Source organism: Phoxinus phoxinus (genome assembly GCF_949152265.1).
Source record: "Phoxinus phoxinus genome assembly, chromosome: 9".
Taxonomy (NCBI): Eukaryota; Metazoa; Chordata; class Actinopteri; order Cypriniformes; family Leuciscidae; genus Phoxinus; species Phoxinus phoxinus.
In genome coordinates, this window is record NC_136884.1 from 1,499,700 (window position 1) to 1,520,836 (window position 21,137).

General features: G+C 38.0%; 1 protein-coding gene across 2 annotated transcripts in view; it reads right to left on the bottom strand.

Annotated features, from left to right (window-relative positions):
* ptn (pleiotrophin) overlaps nucleotides 1–20,765 on the bottom strand; it is a 56,555-nt gene extending 35,790 nt beyond the window's left edge. Inside the window, exons 1-4 of one of the 2 annotated variants that reach the window (XM_079623963.1) lie at nucleotides 20,728–20,765; nucleotides 18,706–18,901; nucleotides 17,680–17,813; nucleotides 17,429–17,554 (exon numbers count right to left, since the gene is read on the bottom strand). The gene's annotated coding sequence lies outside the window, so the exon portion shown is untranslated. Of the gene's footprint in view, nucleotides 1–2,226; nucleotides 2,398–17,428; nucleotides 17,555–17,679; nucleotides 17,814–18,705; nucleotides 18,902–20,727 lie in introns of those variants that run through there. The other variant, XM_079623964.1, reaches the window with a different exon arrangement.
* Between the last annotated feature and the right edge of the window lie 372 nt (nucleotides 20,766–21,137).

Consider the following 21,137-nt stretch of genomic DNA (forward strand, 5'->3'; position numbering starts at 1 on the left):
CACACACACACACACACACACACACACACACACACACACACACACACACACACACACACACACACACACACACACACACACACACACACACACACACACACACACACACGAGGTGCTTTCAAAAGAAGGCAACAGAAAACAGTGCACGTAAGCCACTGAGATTTCCAGAGGTTTTCACCTGTCAATGTAGAGAAGGGAGGAGCATGAGATGTGTGTTGATAAGCTCTCTCTCTCTCTCTCACACACACACACTCTCTCTCTCTCTCTCTCTCTCTGCGTCCCAGAGGGGATGTACAGACACACAGATGTGGGCCGGACAGATAAAAAGGTGGACCACAGCAAACCCTGTTAAAATGCTTTTCCAAGGAAACGCTTTGAAGTTTAAACAGGAAATGCACGCTTTCCTGAATAAGAATGTCATTTACTTCATCCCATCTGAGACATACATAAAAAATAATAAAAAAATAAAAGAAAAACTTTGAAAGGTGAATCTCGTGGAACGTGTCATATTTCACACCAAAATCAAGAGGGGAAAATTGATTATATTTTGCACAAAAAAAATTGCATTCATAACATTGTGTATTTCTTGTTTGTATATATATATATATATATATAAAAAACATAATTTTTAGTATTCAAATTTAAAACAAAACTGAAACTCAATAATACAGTAATTAGAATCTAATGAAAATCAACATTCAGAATAACGATAAAATAAAAGATAAAGAAAATCAATTAAATTATGTACATACATATTTCCAAATAATATGTTATTACTCTAATGCAAAAAAAAATATATCACATATATTAAAAACATTACAATATATTAAAATATAAAACATTAATAAATGTTTTACTGTAATACGAAAATACAATATTACAGTAATTAGATCAACAAAATGCCTTTTTTAATAACGACATTATTATTTCCAAATAATCTGTTATTATTGTAATCCAAAAAGTATATATTTCAAATTAAAACAAAAAAACTAGTACTGTAATTTTTTTTACTGTAATACAAAATATGCAATATTACAGTAATTAGAGTCTAATGAGAATCACCAACGAGAATAAGCTTAAGTTTAATACTATAAAACATGAAAAAATTTGTATTTTCTTAATGCGAAATATCATTTTCTTTTGGTTTTGAGGCGAAATGTCACCTGAGATTAAATTAAATTTCAGTTTATTTGTATTTTGTTTCAGAAAATGTATCCTAATACAATTTAAGAAGTATATCAGATGAATGTGCCAAATTAATGTTAATAATATACAGGTATAATATGCGTTATAATATATGCTTAGTTATCGTCACATATTGAGTTAAGCCGATTACAACTTGTGCTCGTGATAATTACAATACGTGACCCTGGATCACCAAACCCAGTCTGGAGCCGCACGGGTATATCTGTCACAACTATACATTGTATGGGTCAAAATTATACATTTTTCTTTTATGCCAAAAATCATGAGGATATTAAGATGATGTTCCATGAAGATATTTAGGAAATTTCCTACTGTAAATATATAAAACATGTATTTTTGTGAGTGAGTGCAGCACAATCGTGAACATAAATGCACAACTTTAAAGGAGATTTTCTCAATGTTTAGATTTTTTTGCTCCTCAGATTCCAGATTTTCAATAGTTGTGTCTCGACCAAATATTGTCCTATCCTAACAAACCACACATCAATGGAGAGATTATTTATTCAGCTTTATATGATATATAAACCTCAATGTCCAAAAATGTACCCTTGTGACTGGTTTTGTGGTCCAGGGTCACATCTAAGGATATTATTTGATAGTTTTGCATGTCCATCCAGATTCAGCATATAACTTTTAGTCACTCTCTCCGCAGAAACACTTCGACTTGCATTATTTTTTTATTCTGCCAGTGCCAGGCAGAGACTCCGGGGTCACAAACACCGGCTGACCTCAGTGTTCCCGACACAGGGAGAGATTTCAGGAGTTTTAAACCCTGACAAGAGACTGACAGCGTTAAGCCGCCCGTCGCTGAGCGCATGAAGGCCTCGAACAGCAGAAAAACAGCGGCTCTCATCCTCTCATCCTCCGGCGTACTTCAGGAATAACGAGAGAGAGACGCAGGATCTGAGGTGGCATTTGCTCGAGCGTGAAGCTTTTTAAAAAGAAAAATCTCTTGTTTTGCTTTAAACGAGCGCAAAAGTCATGAAAAGTCAGCATTACAGGAGGTGTAAAGTTACGTACCTGTAGTCTGAGGAATAGTTTGGTGTTTCTGTTCTTAATTCCACCTTTGTTTTTCTTCTTAAAAAGAGAAAACTTAGTTTTTCTAACCCTTTCTTTATCGTTCTATTTCCACCAGAGCCGTGCTAATGGTATCTGTGAGAGCAACAGACTGAATGCGTGTGTGTGTGTGTGTGTGTGTGTGGAGGGAGGGATTGTTTGTGTTTTTGCTGCGAGCTGAAAGCCCAACTGACTCGTGATCACACACTCATTAATACAAGGTCATTTCAGGGACGAGAAAGAGCTAAAGCTGTATGTCTGTCAGAGAGAAAGAAAGAAAGAAAGAAAGGATAAAAGTATGAAAGGAAACAGAATAAATTCTCTTGTCTGGTGCGTGAAATTAAACCCCACCGTCTGTCTCTCGCTGAAGTTTCCCTCGACACACTACGGTAAAGTGATATTGAGGTAATGCGTAAAACACCGAGAACGATGTCTTTGTGACGGCGCGTCGTCGCTGTGCTAAGAAGATTGTCTGGTGTAAACGCGTTTATTTCCACGCCGCGAGCGGAGAACATACGGACAATCAGCTTTACTCTGGTACAAATAAATCAATTCTTGTGTCTGAAAACAGGCCAACACACACACACACACACACACACACACACACACACACACACACACACACACACACACACACGCAGTCTCAGATCCATCAACACACTGATTTTATGGTCAAATCAAACTAATTCTAACACAATGCTTGTAAATGAGATGTCTCCCAGCAGTTTTTAACCCTGACATATTAAATATTAGTGTGAAAATTCTCATTTTTGGACATTTTTAGGTGAGTATCATACTTTATACATCAGGCTTTTATGGCTCATTAAGTGTGATGTAGTGAGAATACAGAGGAAAAAACTGTAAAAATTTATTCAGAGGATCAAAGTGAGCAAAAATATGCAATTTGCTGATTTTTATATGGACGAAAAGCTTGTAATGTAATCAATTACATCTTAATAACAGATTATTAAATAAAATCATCACTCTATATCTGCCAATATGTCTTATTATAAAGTTAGTTTTGATCAAAGCTTTGTAGTTTAAAAACATATGATTCAATGCAACACAATGATGATTGGCAGATTAACAAATAAATCTAGCTCAAAATCCTGATGATCATATTTGATACAGATTTTTCTAAAAAAATTACGTATGGAGAATGAAGTAAAGTGTTTATCTTGAAATATTACGTAGAATATCAAAGTTATTCTTACGTTTACTTGATTTCACAGCAAAAAGAGTTCAATTAAACTAAAAGTTTAAAGACTAAAAGCTTTGATTGATAGCTTTTTTTTTTTTTTTTTTTAAGTTAGAGACAGAAGGACTGAAGGAGAATGTGTGTGACCGGTTCGGTTTTGAAAATGTAGAGACTTTTCTTTGTGTATCAAATATGATACAGTAGCTTTATAGAGATAAAAGTGTGTGCCCAGATGCAACAAACCTTTTAATCAAAACAAAACACAGAAACATATTGTATCCGCTAACACACAGATGTTACTGTTTAGCCAACATCATGAGAACACAGAGTTTGTGTTGTTGTTGCCATTGAATTAGTTCACTAATTAGACTCCAGCTGTAAAGGTTAAAACTCAAAGAGTATCGTTATCCGCCAAGAAATTCCCCAACCTCGATGAAAGGATCGCAGAAGGAAGCTCTAAACAAAACATCTGTAATAAAGCCATCAGGACAGCTGGAAAATACATCTGTGATCCTACCAAGAGAGAAGATTCTCACACACACACACACACATACACACACACACAGACTTTCACACACAGACTTTTACACAGACTTTCACACACACACACACACACACACACACACACACACACACACACACACACACACACACACACACACACACACACACACACACACACACACACACACACACACACACACACACACACACAGTTAAACTCAATCAGAGTAAGAGACACTTAGGCCCAATCCCAATTCTACCCCTTTCCCCTTCGTCTACCCCTAACCCTTCGCCTTCCCCTTCCCCTTGACCCTTGAAACAGAGTGGCAAGGCGTAGGGGTGAAAATATTCCCCTAAGAAATGGGACACCACTACTACACCGTTACACGTCATTATACGTCGTCGCCTACGTCACAGGAGATGCGCCGATGTTTATCACAAACTTCCAAGATGCACAGGACTTGTTTTCTGTGGTGTTGTATTAACACGTTGGAGGTACAGACCTATGTTTGTCCTATTTTGACCTATTTATTTATTTACTGTGTGAAACTGTGTGAAATACGACATTGTGTGGCGTTCATGTGCGTTCAACTCAAAAAAAGAAGAGATTTTTTTACAAACGTTTCTTTGAAGGAACTGACCGTAAATATGAACACAAGATTGAATGTAACATAAAGCAAATCATTATTTGTCGTTAAAATACTTATTAAAGTCAACAATTCTTACATTTATGGTCTAATTTTTTGCTTGGGCAGTCATTTTGCGTCTGTAGCCGGTGTATGCAGTGACACTTCTCATACCCCTTCGTTTGAAGTGTGGTCCTGAAAAATCTTCGTTTGAAGGGCTATCTGGCCCTTCCCCCTAGCCCTTCCCCTCCAACCAAAAGAGAATCGAGACAGCCCTACCCCTCCACGTGCACGAGCAAAACAGAGGGGAAGGGGTAAGTGAAGGGGTAAGGGGTAGAATTGGGATTGGCCCTTACACACACACACACACACGGAGAGTTAAACTCAATCAGAGTGAAAGACACACACACACACTCAAAATATCTAAATTAGTCTTCACAGTCTTCACACACACACACAGACACACACACACACACACACACACAGAGAGTTAAACGCAATCAGAGCGAGACATACACACTCACACACACATTCTCTCACACACACTCACACTCACACACACACAGAGAGAGTTAAACTCAATCAGAGTAAGAGACACTCTTACACACACACACACACACACAAACTCTCACACACACACTCTCACACACACACACACTCACACACACACACACACACACACACACACACACACACACACACACACACACACACACACAATATCTTCAATATGAAATATTAATACAGCCAGTCAGAGACAGACTCAACACCTGCAGTTTCTCGTCTCTTCTTCCTCCTCTCATTTTATGTTCATGAATATTACACATCCATCTGCATCCCTCCATCTTTCTTTCCACTCCCTCTTCCCGAGGAAACCCCGAGTGCACGAGGTCGCGTCACACAGACCTGTGATCTGAATACGGCTTCTGCTGTTTGCCCGTCGCCGGCCCTCGAGTGTCTGATGAAACCAAATGAAATCTTGGCGCTACGTCAGACAGACGCGCGCTGAATACTACAGCAACACTAACTCTATACTAACTCTACTCTCTCTAGCACACACTCACATTAATCAACACAGACACCGATGCTGACGCACAGGGCTGGACTGGGACCAAAGAATCGGCCCTGGCATTTTGGCCCAGACTGGCCCACTACATATGATCATAAACACCACCCATCTTTGCACGCCCTTGAATATGTTTTTCTTCAACTCCTATTCATTAAAACCACTAATGCCATGTAATGAGTGAGCAGGAACGAGTGAGAGTTAACAGATGAAATAAGTACAAAATTGTCATTTATTAATACAATTGAACTACTCCAGTGATGCATCCAAAAAACAAGCTATAATCTGCATTGGCATAGCAATACCAGTGTTTCCCACAGGATCTTTGGTAAAACTGTGGTGGGTGGACCTCTGTCCCTCTAGGGGGGTTCGGGGGCATGCTCCCACCAAAGAACATTTTGTCCATTTTAATGTTAAATTCATCAATCTGGTGCACTTTGAGAGTTCAAAATTAAAAGCTCCAACCCATATTAAGTGTGCAAAGAAAAAATCAGTCTGCAGTCTTTATTCTTTAGGGGCCCTATCTCGCACCCAGCGCAATTGACTTTGTACGCCGACGCATGTATCATTCCTATTCTGCACCCGCGCACAGCGACTCTTCCCTCCACAGACGCACGTCGGTAAATTAGGGAATGAACTTGCGCTCGGGGGGGGGGCGGTTCGGTGAAAAGAGGAGCGTGTTCCGGCGCAAACGTTCCCTGGTGATATTTTGCAGTTTTAAAAAACAACTCCACCACTGACCAGGAGAAACCCAGTCTAAAGACAGCGGCGCCGCGCGTTAGTCATATGCTATTTTAAGGGCGCGTGCTTGGCCATTATGTAGCGTGTGCACAACACACACACTTTGATTCTCTCATCTACACAGATGCAGCAGTTTTCATTTTTGCAAATCATACATTATTACAAGGAAAAATATGTGAAATATTAATTCTATGTTAATGTGAGATGAGAAAAAATAAATCTAGCTTACACATTTACCCAAATTATTATACGCCTGTTTAACCGAAGCTAATTTGTGTGTTTCTCCCATCATCCCCAATGTCACTTCTCTGTGTTTTACGGCCCTGACGAGAGCGTCGGTCTCCTCGGCTGTGAACCGCTCCTGGCGTGCGCCGGCAAACCCGCCGTTATAATAGCAATCCGCCGTTATAATAGCGATCCGCCGTTATAATAGCGATCCGCCGTTATAATAGCGATCCGCCGTTATAATAGCGATCCGCCGTTATAATAGCAATCCGCCGTTATAATAGCGATCCGCCGTTATAATAGCAATCCGCCGTTATAATAGCAATCCGCCGTTATAATAGCGATCCGCCGTTATAATAGCGATCCGCCGTTATAATAGCGATCCGCCGTTATAATAGCGATCCGCCGTTATAATAGCGATCCGCCGTTATAATAGCGATCCGCCGTTATAATAGCAATCCGCCGTTATAATAGCGATCCGCCGTTATAATAGCGATCCGCCGTTATAATAGCGATCCGCCGTTATAATAGCGATCCGCCGTTATAATAGCGATCCGCCGTTATAATAGCGATCCGCCGTTATAATAGCGATCCGCCGTTATAATAGCGATCCGACGTTATAATAGCGATCCGCCGTTATAATAGCGATCCGCCGTTATAATAGCGATCCGCCGTTATAATAGCGATCCGCCGTTATAATAGCGATCCGCCGTTATAATAGCGATCCGCCGTTATAATAGCGATCCGCCGTTATAATAGCGATCCGCCGTTATAATAGCAATCCGCCGTTATAATAGCGATCCGCCGTTATAATAGCGATCCGCCGTTATAATAGCGATCCGCCGTTATAATAGCGATCCGCCGTTATAATAGCGATCCGCCGTTATAATAGCGATCCGCCGTTATAATAGCGATCCGCCGTTATAATAGCGATCCGCCGTTATAATAGCGATCCGCCGTTATAATAGCGATCCGCCGTTATAATAGCAATCCGCCGTTATAATAGCAATCCGCCGTTATAATAGCGATCCGCCGTTATAATAGCGATCCGCCGTTATAATAGCAATCCGCCGTTATAATAGCGATCCGCCGTTATAATAGCGATCCGCCGTTATAATAGCGATCCGCCGTTATAATAGCGATCCGCCGTTATAATAGCGATCCGCCGTTATAATAGCAATCCGCCGTGGAACAAGCGCACCGGCTCTTAAAGGGAATGTGAGAGGACGCTCTGATTGGTTTATTTCACGTGTAGTAGCAATTTTAATCTTTTATTTCTTATTTTGTTATCTCAATGATAACAAATGAATGCCATGTGTTCTGTATTTTGAGCTTTATGTTGTAACGTTGATACAGCTGTGTGTGTGACACTGAGACGTGAGAGGTGATGAGACCCCAGGCTAGGGAGGGGTTGAGGCAACCATGGGGGATCCTCAGTTCCTGCCCTCTGGGGTGGTGTTTAGAGAATGCTTTGATGAGAACAATAATAAAACTACCAGTAAAGCACCTATCTGTGTCTCACTCTGCCTGCAAACTGGTCTGTTAGGGTTGGGGGATTCACCCTCAACCTGCAGCTGGCCTGTGTGGCTAGAATGGGAACTATTCTTGCAAGAATAAATGTATCTTTTCTTTTCAATACAATTTGAATCTTGACGTCTCTTTTGCCTGGGAATGCTGCGTTTGTTAAATATTGTTTTTGCCACAACACACGTTACACCCAAACCACACCTATGAGTAATGAAGCGACTTCAGACCAACACATTTTAGATTTGCGTCGGGCGCAAGAGTCGTTTATCCCGCCGGGAAAATAGCAACCGCGCCGGGATCCGCCCACAAAGTTACTTGCGTTTCGCGTTTGATACTTGCGTTTCAGAGCGTTACAATAGGGCCCTTGATCTATCTATCTATCTATCTATCTATCTATCTATCTATCTATCTATCTATCTATCTATCTATCTATCTATCTATCTATCTATCTATCTATCTATCTATCTATCTATCTATCTATCTACCTACCTATCTATCTATCTATCTATCTATCTATCTACCTATCTATCTATCTATCTATCTATCTATCTACCTATCTATCTATCTATCTATCTATCTACCTACCTATCTATCTATCTATCTATCTATCTATCTACCTATCTATCTATCTATCTATCTATCTATCGTCTAATGTGTGTAACAGCTTATTGTAATGTAACTTCAAATGTGAACAAACCATATCAGAAATTAAAGTTTGAACTGTCTTGTAAAACCTAATCTACTGTCTTTCTTTCTTGCATGTAGGGATGGCCCGATACCGATACCAGTATCGGGTATCGGCCCGATACTGAGCTCATGTACTCGTACTCGTACTTGTAAAAACGCCCCGATACCAACAACCGATACCAGGCAGCGTGTGTACAGTGTTTGTGTCCAGACAAAGAAGCACTGACAACAGAAAGTATAATGGGGATAAAAAAAAGAAGGCTGTCTATGAAGTAAATGTATCATATTAGTGAAATATTAAACAAAATATAGTAACGCCTATATAGCTGTGGTGCGCGAGCTGATAAGAGAAAAACGCGCAGTGGATTGAGCGCGCAGCGGCACCGAAGCGCGAGCTGGTCGAGCGCATCAGACGTCAGTGGAAAGTTTGTAGTTCAGTCGGATATCAATGGCAAAAAAAGTAAAACGAGGCATGTAGCTTATTATTAACATTAACTGACCAGAGAGAGAGAGAGAGAGAGAGAGCGCGCGCACTTCTGTTGAATGCTCTGGATTGCTGATCGTTCACTCGGCACGTATATTTGGATTAAAACTAAATCGTATATGTAAGTAAAACATGAACTGTTACCTTATTTATGTTTAACGACATTATTACAGGACATTTGCAGGTCAAGAAGTTACATGAACTTCAAACATCCAAAGCGCGCGCCCCGAAAACCATCGCCTCAGACAGCGCGCGAACACTGAGTGGAATTATTTCACTATTGCGCTTGTACGGATGAATTCACACAAAACTATGTAAAAACGCCCGTCTTGGCGAGTATCCTAGTAAACAAAGTATATTATATGTCAAGTGAACGTAGACAGTATAATTCAAATGGGTTTCAAGTGCGTTCGGTCTTAAAGGGGCAGCAGTTGAATTAATCTGCTGCTGTTTTAATGTTAACCAGACAAAGGATTAACTCTTGACTAAATAGGCTACCTTTTTTTGTAACTTCACAAAAAGATCCATCTATATTTAATTTATACAGTAATGAATATGCAGTGCATTAAATATATTTGATGAACAAATTAAGTTTACATTTAATAAACAAATATGATTTGACATTCTTTTGGTTTCTCTACCAATACATTTAAAAATGACAAATGCATGAATTAAATTAATTGAAAATAAAAATACAGGTATCGGTTACGGTATCGGTATCGGCGAGTACCAAAAATTAAAGTATCGGTATCGGACTCGGCCTGGAAAAAGTGGTATCGGGCCATCCCTACTTGCATGTATTTCCAAGTGTTTGTCTTTTTGAGTTCAACATCTTATTAATGTAGCGTTTCAAATCTCAGAAAACATGAGCTAATAGTTTTGCATAATTCAAAACAATGGTTGTAACGATAAATTGTTTCATTTTTTCCCTGTCTAAGGTAATTTGCTTTTCATTGTAAACATGTATCTGCTACCTGGATCATCACACTGAGGTGCGTTCACACGCCGTGCCGTTCTTACAACAAGCGACTGAGGAAACAATTACACACACACACACACACACACACACACACACTTGATTTCTCTTGTTGTTAAAAGTAACTTGGATGATGAAAGGAAGGGTAAAACCTTCACAATGACGTTTCATCCAAAAATCATTCTCCAAACTTTATCTTCATTCAGCCAAAAACAATCTGCAGGCCGTCAAGCATGAATGTGATGCCAGATTTGGAATAATTGGAACATTGGAAAGAAGAGTGTGTGTGTGAGTGTGTGTGTGTGTGTGTGATTGAAAACCCCTCCAAGCGGTTCAAATATTAAAACCACGAGGCGGCTGTTGCTTTGCATATTTCACTGCATGTGCTAAAAAATCTGCTGTTTTCCACTGATCCAGAAAAAACGAGTCAAACTGAGAGTTTAATACGCTCTATAGACACACACACACACACACACACACTCAGCATATGACTTAAAGGACCGTCCCATAAACAGCATCACTGACATGCTGTTGATTTTCACAGACAATAATTGTGGATGTATAAACGAGCTAAGACAGTCGTGTCCTGCAATACAAGTGAACAGGGAAAGTTGCCAGAGGGATAAAATCCAGAAATGTGAAGCTGGTATTCCATGAATTATTCAATATGAACGTGTCTAGATCATCCTTTTGAGGTGCGACTTCTGTGTTGTTCTAGGTGGATGAACTTCTGCTGATGTTTGATCCATGTAAACAGTGTTAACAACTAGTTAGTGATTCATTCCAGTGATCTATCTATCAATCTATCTATCAATCTATCTATCTATCTATCTATCTATCTATCTATCTATCTATCTATCTATCTATCTATCTATCTGTCTGTCTGTCTGTCTATCAATCCATCCATCCAACTGTCCATCCATCCATCCATCAATTCATCCATCCATCCAACTGTCCATCCATCCATCCATCAATTCATCCATCCATCCATTTATCCATATATAAATTCATCCATCCATCCATCCATTTATCCATCCATCTAACTGTCTGTCTATCCATCCATCCATCTATCAATTAATCCATCTATCCATTTATCCATCCATCAATTCATCTATCCATCCATCTATCAATTCATCCATCCATCCATTTATCCATCTATCAATTCATCCATCCATCCATCCATCCATTTATCCATCCATTTATCCATCCATCTAACTGTCTGTCTATCCATCCATCCATCCATCCATTTATCCATCCATCAATTCATCCATCCATCCATCCATCCATCCATTTATCCATCAATCTAACTGTCTGTCTATCCATCCATCCATTTATCCATCAATCTAACTGTCTGTCTATCCATCCATCCATCTATCAATTCATCCATCCATCCATTTATCCATCCATCTAACTGTCTGTCTATCCATCTATCAATTTACTCATCCATCCATTTATCCATCCATCAATTTATCCATCCATCTAACTGTCTGTCTATCCATCCAACCATCTATCAATTCATCCATCCATCCATTTATCCATCCATCCATTTATCCATCCATCTAACTGTCTGTCTATCCATCCAACCATCTATCAATTCATCCATCCATCCATTTATCCATCCATCAATTCATCCATCCATCAATTTATCCATCCATCTAACTGTCTGTCTATCCATCCAACCATCTATCAATTCATCCATCCATCCATTTATCCATCCATCCATTTATCCATTCATCTAACTGTCTGTCTATCCATCCAACCATCTATCAATTCATCCATCCATCCATTTATCCATCTATCAATTCATCCATCCATCCATCTAACTAACTGTCTGTCTATCCATCCATCCATCAATTCATCCATCCATCCATTTATCCATTCATCTAACTGTCTGTCTATCCATCCATCCATCAATTCATCCATCCATCCATTTATCCATCTATCAATTCATCCATCCATCCATTCATCCATCCATCCGCCACACGTTTACAAAATAATGTAAAAACACACTCAATTGTGTCTAACTCTAAATTGCTTATTGAACTATTTAATAAAATCAATATAACTTTAGCAATTGTTTTGCTATTTGGGAAAGACAGCACGTAATGCTTGTGATATTGCTGAATCATTTCACTTGATACAAGACAAAACTCATATCCTGAATGAATAAATAGACGCTTTTGCAGTCAAAGGTCCTGCGTCCAATAAAACGCATATTCATATCACAAATTCACATCAAATTAGATCTAAGTCAACATCCTAATAAGTCAATAACAAAACAACACATTAAACACAGGCTTACTGTTTGATTCTGCTGAATTTACTGCTGAAACTGTACAACTAGCATGTTGACATGAGGAGGAGAGATGCTAATATCCCATTACTGAGCGTTTCCCCTGATCTCAGTATGAAATGTTATTAAACAGAGCTGGATTACACAGCAGACGAGGGTAATCTCTAATCTAACCTCAGCGCTGCCCACATAATCCTGCATAATCTGCCGGGATTACAGACAATAAAAACTTAAATCTCTTTAAACACTACTTTAAACTTTGAGCACACTTCTCAGAGCTCGTTATGAATCGCATGCATTATTAATCAGAATATATTAGCTCTTATAAATTTAAATACTTAGATGCACACGGATTGTGCATTAATTTCCATGGCAACCCACAGCCTGACATTCGAACTCAATAAAATGATCTTTCCTCCCAAATGAGTTCCTTAATGAGGAGGAGGAGGATTTCATTTAATCCGGTTATATATCAGCAAAGTCAACATAAAGTTGCTCTTTTATTTCATTAAAGCCGTAAGAATATTATTGCAAGAGAATGTTCTGGTCTCTCTATTATCAGATTTTAAATCTTTTAAAGACACAAATGGATGTGAAACTGTAAATTGAGAGATGCACGAAATTGCAAAGCATGTTAAACATACATGATTTGAGGAATCATTCACATGCAGAGCACAGATGTTAGGTTCGTTTCAAACCCTTTTTGTCAAATGCATTGATTTAGAAATGTGCTTGTGCTATTAAATGCAATGTAATAATATGCAATGCTGCTGTATCTAGTAATACATCTACAAACATGCATTATTATTTACTTGTGTGAGAGATGACGGCTGTTTTTTAGCCTGAGGGTAAAATGCCCTTTTCCCAAGATGTAAAATAATGATGTCCCCAGAGTGTGTGTGTGAAGTTTCAGCTTAAAATACCCCACAGATAGTTTTATATCGCATGTTAAAATTGTCACTTTTTGAGGGTGAGCAAAAACGCACCATTTTGTGTCTGTCCCTTTAAATGCAAATGAGCCGCTGCTCCCGGCACAGGGGGCGGAGCTTCAAGAATTTGTGTCCTGGAAATGTAGAAGCAACAGGACATTTCTGAATGGGTTAGTTGATGAATTTATGTAGCTTATGTGTAGTTATCTTCTAGTCATTGATTAGCATATTCCGTCTTGATAATCTATAAATCGTGTTCAGGGGGCGGGGCTTATGTAAATTTTAGGGTTGGTGATGTCACTAACCCGGGAGGAATGTCGTGTAGTTCCTACCAGCCGTTTGTTGTAGTCCTTAAAAAGCGATTTCTTTAAAAGTAAATATCTTCCTTTGCTCTGAACTTTGAGCGTTGTGACTTTGCAGATGTTGTTTATCCTCAAACAGCAACATTACACACTAACTAAAGTTAGAAAAGTGAAATCATATTCAAACACCCCTTTTAATTTCATGCTGCATGAAATATATGATCAATAAAATCAAAGTCATGGATTCAACAAGAGGAAAAGCTGCACTATGAACTCAATAAAGTGAAACCTTCATTAGCCACAGACCAACACGAGGCAAATCATTAACCCACACACACACACACACACACACACACACACACACACACACACACACACACACACACACACCACTGCTTATCGCAATCACTCGCAGCGGTTTGCCATGTATCGAACCAGACGTCGGATCCGATCAATGAGTGCTTGCTGGACAAGCTTTTCCATTTACACACCTCTACGATTCCTCAGTCGCTCATATATTATGGAGGGAAATCGCAGGGATGATTTGCTTCCTGTCAAATCTATTAAGACGAATAAAGACACATTACTCATGACAGCCCGAGGAGGATATTAACTAACACTTCTTACTCGCTTTCTAATCTCCTGAATAATAAAACCATGTTACATCATGTGGGAAAGTGGATTATAAACACTCATCATTCTGTAATCACTGCGTCTTCTAAACCGCTACATATTTGCTCAAAAATAATCGGTGTCATATGATGTTTCTCGACCCAGTGCCAACAAATATTGGAAAAAAAAAACTACAAATTGTTTCATGTTTGAGGAAAGTGTCAATAATAGCGTGCATCCAACAAAACTGTCAAGAAAGGGGTCATATTTCACACCAAAATCAATATAGGCCTCTCTCTCTATATATATATATACACACACACACACACAGAATATGGCATATTTTAATATATATATATATATATAGAATATGGTATATTTAATATTTATAATAATGAATAATTATTATATAATATTAATTATAATTGCCATACAGAATATGGCATATTTAACATTTATAATAATTAAATATATATACATACATACATATACACATACAGAATATTATATATTTTATATTTATTATAATTAATAATTATTATATCATAATATTAATTATAATTACCATACAGAATATGGTATATTTCATATTTATAATATATATATATATATATATATATACTTTTCAGTGAGCAGCACGTATACCAAATATATTTTAATATTTCATATTTGTAATAATTTATATATATTTTAAATGGTAAATTTTTGTGAATTTAATGCATTTACATTTTTTGTGTGTGTGTGACTGCCTTTAATAATGAGAATGTGTGTGTGTTTGGGCTTAATTTATGTATTATACTTAGGAATAAATAATGTATGTATGAATAATAGACTTTTTTTAAATGCACATTATAGTTTCATATTTTCTTTATATCTTTTTTTTATTTGTAGGGGTGAAACACGATCCAGCATTTCTTAAAGAGCTTCAACCAATCTCTTAAATGACTCACAGAGAGGAGTAAATAGGTTTGGGGAGTTTTTTAAATCACTCGGGTTAAGATGAGAGATGTATTTGATCTAGAGAGAGATGAGTCTGGTCTACGGAGAGAAATATGAGACATTTGTGTAACTTTAATAAAGTTCTGCTCCGTGCTGCACGCTGTAATTGCTAGATGAGGCATTCCTGCTTTGCATCCCAGCGGATCGTGTCTATCTCAACCCACGGACGTCTGGTTACCCGAGCAACGAGTTTCTGCCGTCCCTCCATTCATCACCATACACTGCATGTGACTCTCAAACACACACACGCACACACACACACACACACACACACGCACACACACACACACACACACACACACACACACACACACACACACACTTGGAACTCTCTGTTCTTCTGTGCAGATTTGCTGCTGGTTGAACAGAAAAGGTTAACTCGCCCCTCAAAATGCATTCTGGGAGCTTTACTTGACTCCAGCAGGCAGTTTCAGTAAAACACTGTGTTCCATTTGAATCTGAAAGTCAAAATTTCATTTAAAAAAAGTTTTTAAACACTGTAATGTTTTTGAAAGAAGTCTCTTTTGCTCAACAAGGCTGCATTTATTTGATTAAAAAAACAGTGAAATATTATTATAATTCAGAATAGCAAAAAATTCAGTGAATTCAATTCAGAATAGCGGTTTTCTATTGTAATCTACACTACCGTTCAAAAGTTTGGGGTCGTCAAGATTTTTTTGTAATGTTTTTGAAAGAAGAAGATGCTCATTTATTTGATCAGAATTACAGTAAAAACTGTGAAATATTATTAGACTGTAAAACATCTGTTTTCTATGTGAACATATATTAAAGAGTAATTTATTCCTGTGATCAAAGCTGAATTTTCAGCATCATTACTCCAGTCTTCAGTGTCACATGATCCTTCAGAAATCACTATAATATGATGATCTGATGCTCAAGAAACATTTATGATTATTATCAGTGTTGAAACCAGTCGTGCTGCTTCATATTTATGTGGAAACTGGATATTTTTATGAATAGAAAGTTCAAAACCACAGCATTTATTTTAAATAGAATCTTTTGTAACATTTACTGTCACTTTTGATACATTTGAATTAGGGCTGTCAGTTAACGCGTTATTAACGGCGTTAACGCAAACCCATTTTAACGCAATTAATTTTTTTATCGCGAGATTAACGGTCTTTTTGGCCTAGCAAACTTTGTAGTTTTACTTTAATGTAAAGAGTCATTTCTTATTACTTCCTATGATAAGCAAGCATACTACCTCACATAAAGTGCTGGGAATATTTAAGTTCTCATCTTGTTTTATTTCAGACCTTAATAAACACATGCTCAAACTTACAAAACATTGATGAGTCGAACAAGTTCTGTAGCTTTACAAAATGAATATGCTACAACTTCTGTAAAAATGACAAAGTGGCAAAGTGGTTGTCCAGCGCCGACTTCCGCCGGTGGTCCAACACACAGTTACACGGAGTACAAAATAATTTGCCCCCACTGTCATGTGACACACTGGGAAACTACTTTGCGCGGTCTTTTGCGCTTATGTTTGTTGGCAAATGAGAATGATTTGCGGGCTTCATCATGGTTTCATCAGCATTACGGGGTTTGCAGCTTTTCAATGATGTCGCGGAATTACGTCACATCATAACGTTCCCATGGCAACAGGGCAAATGGCTGCGCTTGTGTGAAGTAAACGCAACATTTTTCAACTTTCTGCTAAGATATGTGACTTTTTGCAACGAAAATGCGGGGATTATAAAATCATGCATATTTTGCGCGCGGAAATCTGCAATTTATGCGGCGAAAGTGCGGCATATTTGAAAAAATGCGCCCCCCGCATAAATATGCGTACTTTGGCTGATTTTGCATTGAATCATGCGATCGCATAATCGCGTTTTTCTGGAGGGACTGAAATGAGGCCCCTGGTGCACAGAAATCGCTTAGAGCAGCTTTAGGTATAATTGCACATGTATGTGTTTGTGCATGTGTGTGTTTGTGCGTCCGATTTGATGTTGAAACTCATCACTCTGTACCTGATTGTGTGCGCGTGTCCCGTCTACAGAACAACAGCCGATCTGGAACCCAATCTCCATGTGCTCCCTGGGATCCTGTTCATTTCTCCATCCTGCCAGCACAGAACATGCTTTTCTCTCTATTGCCTGGGAAGAAAGGGGGAAAAAAAACAATTTGAGACATTTTTAGGTACGAATTAATCTCCTGAACACAACCTGCAAAAGTCGGCTCAATTGCACAGCTGTCAATGTTTTCTGAATTGATGTTACACCTTTAAACGCGAGCTTCTGGAGCTGTTGAACACTGGCCGCATCATGGTTTGGTCCTCCATCCCTGAAGCCCAATTCATATCCTACACCAGAGGAAACCTCAATTGCTCAAGTTGCAGCTTATTTTCATCGCCGTCTAGGAGAAACAACTGAGGGATTAAAGAGAATATATTTTCCTCACAGCGAACAAAAATATGTGACCCTGGATCACAAACGTCGCACGGGTATATCTGTGGCAATAGCCAACAATATATTGTATGGGTCAAAATTATAAATGTTTCTTTTATGCCAAAAATCATTAGGATATTAAGATCATGTTCCATGAAGATATTTAGTAAATTTTCTACCGTAAATATATAAAACATGTATTTTTGTGAGTGAATGCAGCACAATCGTGAACATAAATGCACAACTTTAAAGGAGATTTTCTCAATGTTTAGATTTTTTTTGCACCCTCAGATTCCAGATTTTTCAAATAGTTGTGTCTCGACCAAATATCGTCCCATACATAAATGGAAAGCTTATTTATTCAGCTTTTAATGTGATGTATAAATCTCAATTTCATCAAACTGACCCATGCCATGTGATTGGTTTTGTGGTCCATATGCACAGGAATGTTTGCTAATGTTCCCATTAAGTCATGAAACGTAATTTCTGAAGTTTCACTGAACGTCCAGTTTATGTTTTAAAAACATTTTTACTTGGTTATGTGAACGTTCCATTTTATCATTCTTTAAACATTATGGAATGTTACTTTTGAATGTTCTCTGAACATTCCGAAACAAGTACCGGTAGTTACATTTAAAAAACATCCAACTGAAACATTCCATGAATGATGTATAGAAGAATGTATGACTTTGAACAAACATTCTGTGTTCCTGGAAGAACATTTTGTTCATAACTTTGTCAGAAAGTTAGCTATGTTCTGAGAAAGTTCCATGTTAGCTGGGATACAGCACACGACCAGAATTACATATTAATTTGTGCTTATTTTGAAGTTTTGCCCGTAGAAACCTGGACAGATGCACCTGTATATCAAGAGGCCTTCCAAGGAAACTTTGCCCTTGGCAGTGATGGTCTGTTTGTCTCCATATCCCACTGTTCTCAACAGAGATGAGACATCAGCTGAAAAGGTGACTGGCACTTTGTAAGCAGCTCTGGTCCATCTGGTGAAATTGTGCATTTAATCCAATTTCTGCGGAGGTCTGAATTCATGTGTGAAAGCTGAAATGAGATGCACTTATTACACATACACAGAGGGTCCGGTAATGCAAACGTGGACGGCATGCAAAAAATGTCCTTTTGACAATTTATGCGATGTTTTTTTGTATTCTATCAAAGAAAATTTTCAGTTTCAGAAAATTTCCAAAGGGCCACTGAATGTCACTTACACCGGCAGCGTATGCTTAGTCACCAACAAATGAAGTATTGTCAATATTTATTCACCATTGTCATTTTAAAATAAAATAAATGATGTTTTTTATTAGGGCTGAGCGATATTGAAGAAAAATGCGATATGCGATAACTCCTTAAATAATGCGATATTCGATATACGATACGATAATGCTTAAAGTGTGTAAAATAAACTTAAATTATCTTTAAAATATATTTAAAATGATATAACCTACATGTTTCACATTCTTTTTATGACAAGAAAACATCCTTATAACTTCTGAAAGTGAACATCAGTGTTTTACTGTAGCATAAGAAGTGTTGTTTTAACATTAGTGTAAACCACAGGGTTTCAGGTTATCCTACATTAGCTTTATTTAATAAAAGATACTGAATCATAAAATATAAAAACAAAACATTGCTTACTTTTCACTGTATGAATTAAATATATCCTGACACTTATTAATGCTAAAAAAAAACTGTCTTTTGTTCATGACCCCATTTATTGCAAGCTGTTGCGATATGCATATTGCGATATATACATTTGCGATATTTCGATAAATTCGATGTATTGCGCAGCCCTATTTTTTATTTATATAAATTGCATTTCCCAAGCAAAACAAGACAAATGGCAACTATAACAAGAGACAATTAATCAGAAGTAGGATAAAAAAATACTATTAGAAGTTGAGACTTGGTGGAGAAATGATTATGTTATGAAGATTCAAGTGAGTTCTGAGTAATTTTAGTGATCTGCTATGCTTTGCAAAAAAATTATCTTTTAATAATCAGCTCTTTATGGATTTCAAACCAAATGAGGGTGAGTAAAAAAAATTAAGATCAGACGATCATTTTTGGACAATCTATTTTTTTTAACAAAGAAGGAGCAAGGTGGAAAACATAATTTTACGCAAAATGGAAATTTCACGTGTTCCCTAAAGCATCCCAGATCAGTAAAGAGAGAGAGAGAGAGAGAGAGAGAGAAGAGAGAGAGAGAAGAGAGAGAGAGATGAGAGAGAGAGAGAGAGAGAGAGAGAGAGAGAGAGAGAGAGAGAGAGAGAGTAAAACTGAATTGGACAATATTGGTGAGCAAACAATGTTCTGGCTTTGATGCGGCGTCGAGTCCCACATGGATCGAGCAGTTCGGCAGAGCTCTGGGAGACGAGCGCACACATCACACAGCCGACAGAAACACCTGGGTCCCACAAATACCACAGCTCCTGCCTCATATCTGTCTTTTACTCTTGCTTATGTGATAGATCTCTCTACATCTCTTATTTTTTCTGAGCGTTTATTAAAGGAAAAGTCCAGAGAGAAAAAAATATGTAATTACCTCATGTCTCACCCTCATGTCGTTCCAAACCTGTGTGCTGTTATATTTTTCCTGTGGGACACAAAAAGAAGGAATTTTTGCATGGTTATTAGTTCAGATCATCCAAAAAGCATGACAAAGCACCATTCAACTTGTGCTGTATATCATTAAACAGCACGGTTTAGAAGAGTAAATGAGGACGGTTTGCTTTTATTGAGTGAGAACTATCCCTTTCCTATCTCTTTTACTCTTGCTTATGTGATAGATCATCTCTACATCTCTTATTTTTTCTGAGCGTTTATTAAAGGGAAAGTCCAGAGAAAAAAAAATATGTTTAGTTACTCACTCTCATGTCGTTCCAAACCTGTGTGCTGTTATATTTTCCTGTGGGACACAAAAAGAAGGAATTTTTGCATGGTTATTAGTTCAGATCATCCAAAAAGCATGACAAAGCACCATTCAACTTGTGCTGTATATCATTAAAAAGCACGTTTTAAATGAGGACGGTTTGCTTTTTTGAGTGAGAACTATACTTTTAATTATACGCCAGTGTTCAAACAGCAGCTGCAGGACCCCACTGTGATTAATAAGTACACAGAAGTGCTCAGATCCATGCAGAGAACTGCGCTATGAAGCTGTAGGACTCTTAGTCACCATATGCTGGAGGAAAAACACGCTAATGAAATCAAAGGAAACACTCACTGAATCAATGCAAACTTCTTCTTTTTTTTGCAAACCAGCAAAAAAGTGTGCAGT